At 30.4% G+C, this 3,195-nt stretch overlaps 1 long non-coding RNA gene across 1 annotated transcript; it reads left to right on the top strand.

Annotated features, from left to right (window-relative positions):
• Positions 1-441: 441 nt before the first annotated feature.
• LOC117102240 lies at positions 442-2,485 on the top strand. Its single transcript, XR_004444380.1, has 3 exons — positions 442-601; positions 989-1,206; positions 1,548-2,485. It is a non-coding gene; the product is annotated as an uncharacterized LOC117102240 (long non-coding RNA).
• The last annotated feature ends 710 nt before the right edge of the window (positions 2,486-3,195 follow it).

Genomic DNA, 3,195 nt, shown 5'->3' with positions numbered 1-3,195 from the left:
CAATTATTTATTCTGGTTTGTTTCAAATTATTTTTAATTTCAACAAAAACTAAAGTTATAAAGGTCAAGACAAACATAAAAACACGCACAAAGGTAATTAAAACATCAATCAAACTATCATACTCTTATATACTAAAATGTCACAAACGCTGTACTACTATAACCATGTTTGCTATTACTGGTAGAAGAAATATACTGTCAAACTTAAACCAATGCTTTAATCAAATTGCGCCACCCAGAGGTAACCAGTTAAATGCACTCATACGATTTATGATATTGGAAACGGGGTATAAGCTCCTCTTCTATTGGCCAGATAGGCTTGTTATAATGGAATAATTAAAATATACCGGGGAGGAAACTGTCTCGAAAATTTAGCTTCCGCAGGTAGTTCTAATATCAATTTAACCTCTAATATTATTTTCTTTTAGATTCAATCAGCCAGTTCATTAGAGGAATTACAAGGAGCAGCAGATGAGGCTGAAGATTTTCTAAGCTTGGCTGGCTAAATCACCAACATTAATTCTGTTGATAAGAAGAATCAATTAGTTTCAAGTGCTGTGAGGTTCTATGTTTTAGACAGAACTAGATCAGCCTTTGAAAGGTTTGTAAAATTGTAATTAATTATTCTGTACTTAAATTTGTTTGAATTCATTTTTTACCTTGGAAAAAAAAGATTTACAGTAATTGTGATTTCAAGTTTACTTTTTTTCTTTTAAAACAAATTTTTATTTTGTGTTATACTTATTTAATTTTCAAAGTGTACTTAGGTATAATAATATCCTGTCAAGGGAAATGCATTTACTTGCACTTATCTTTTTTCGTTGAATTCTATTGTTTTGTTTTTTTTTTTTTTTTTTTTTTTGTGTCCATATATAATTTAAAAACCATATGCTAAACATTTTTCACTTTATTGCTGCATTTTCGTAGAATTTCATGTTTGTTTTCACTTACCTCTTTTGGTATTTTTCATTATTATATATTTTTTCAGATTACTTTCTGGGCTTGAAACTTTAGGTGTCCTGAACACTATAAAAGAAAACCCTGTTGCCTGTAGAAAGGCTTTCATTCACAGTGAGGAATCAGAGTTGACATCAGAAAGATTAAAGACAATATTCCATGTGGACTTCATTGAGAAGGGCAGTAATAAAAGAAGCACTGAAGAAGTTGTGCTGTCACAGTTTTTTGATTATCTTATAGATGTTGAAGGTATAGTTAGTTTTTAATATAGAATGGGGGAAAAAAACATGCTCAGCTTACATGCACAAATGTTTTATCCTCCACAATCATAAACACTTATTTAACAGATTGTCTTCAACCTGATATTATATAGCCAGGACCCTGAATGCATGCACCTAAACTGAAATAAAAAAAAATTGAAAACAAAATCAAGGTTTTAAAATAATTAGCAAGGTTTATGGCACACCATGTATGTACTTCTGAAAAGCCAACGACAATTGCATTCATTCCACATCATTGCATAAAAATATTCGTGTTCATTTTTAGGATAAATTTATTAGCACTTGAATTTTTTTTTTTATATTTTTCAGAGGGAGAAACGAAATGCACATTACGTGATATTTTGGTATTTACGAGTGGAGCATCGAGTATACCAATTACCAGTTTCACTGAGATGCCAGAAATTACATTCCTGCACAGTGCTGACAATTATCCAACAGCCAACACATGTTCTATAGTCCTTAGACTTCCAACAGTTCACAAAGAGTATGAGGCATTCAAAGAAGCAATGGATTTTGCTATATTAAATTCGCAGTCTTTCGGTACATCATAGGCAATAATCACTCCACAGGGCCACCAACAGTAATAGCACATTATGATCAAACCGTGCAGTCAGCTATGTTCGTATTGTAGTTGAATTATTGTATTGTTGTAGTAATAACTTTTATAGGCAGCATATACATTTTGTATACCATACCATAATTACTGTATTTTAGTTCTGTAGTTTATTGTTTGTAATGATTATTGGCATTGGTGAATGTTATTGATTTTTCTTCTTTTAGTAAATCTAATAATTTGTTGAATCACATAGATGTTTAGGAAACTGTAATACAAATGTAACTTGGCTCTTAAATGAATCTGACTTGCAAACAATATAAATAACCGTGCCAAGATTTATACGGATGGGGATCGTATTTCAATATTTACTATGTATACTTTGATGATAAAAACAGTCTACATGTTGTTGCAATTGAGGACTTGGTGGGTTTATTATTATTTGCCGTAAAGTTTTGCTCATAAGTTAATTTTAAGTACATACAACAAAATTGAGAAGTAAATATAACTTTCCAACTTTAAGCTTTTCAAATTGTATGTTTATAGTTATTTACTGTTAAAGAAAGTTTCTTGGACTTATTCAAGCATTTACATTATTTTATACAGTATTAGTTGAAGATTTATTGTCACACTAAATATTAAGAAAAAAAAAGTATCATAAATGTTATTAACTTTAGCCAAAAATCATTTACCTAAAAAAATTAACATTGTTAATTCAATTTTAAACTTTTATTTATTTTTTTTTTTTTTAATATTCAGAGTGACAACTCATCTTATAATTTTATATGTGAGATTTGATATATTTTTTTAAATCATATTATACAGTCATGGTAAATTTGTTATTAAAACTATTATATATACTAATTTTGTTTTGTAAATTCTCGTTAACGATAACATATGACAGAATTGTTATTAGTTTGGAGTAAGTGGCTCTTTAAAATCTTGCATGCATTTTCTTACACTATTCAGACTATGAACATTGCATACAATTTAGCTCCAATTGTCAGCTTGACAGATTTTTACAAGCCTGAGATTATTGCCATACTTAAAATATTTGACCAGAGACCCACAACATAAGAGATTTCCACAAACAACAGTGCCGTAAATCCGTTTCGAGGAGTGGGGGTATGAACGCAGTCGGGTGCCAAACTTGCACTAATACACTCACAAAATTGTCAAAAACTCGCGCAGATAACCACGCACACCAGGTGCAGATCAAAGGAGGGCCACAGGGTACTTCCCACTCTCAGGAAACCCGTAAAATGGAAGACCCTTAATTCTATTTTTATGGTACATCTTATAGGCCTATTAATTAGATTTCAATGGTTGTCAAAAATGTCTAATACAAAATATAATGAGAAATTTGTTTACGCTTCATAATGCATGTAATTGAAGATGATAAAT

Source organism: Anneissia japonica, unplaced genomic scaffold (genome assembly GCF_011630105.1).
Source record: "Anneissia japonica isolate Jap-2015-1 unplaced genomic scaffold, ASM1163010v1 scaffold7350_len3327_cov104, whole genome shotgun sequence".
In the NCBI taxonomy this organism is placed as follows: Eukaryota; Metazoa; Echinodermata; class Crinoidea; order Comatulida; family Comatulidae; genus Anneissia; species Anneissia japonica.
Note: the sequence above shows the minus strand (reverse complement) of the source record. Positions and strands in the feature narration are given on the sequence as shown.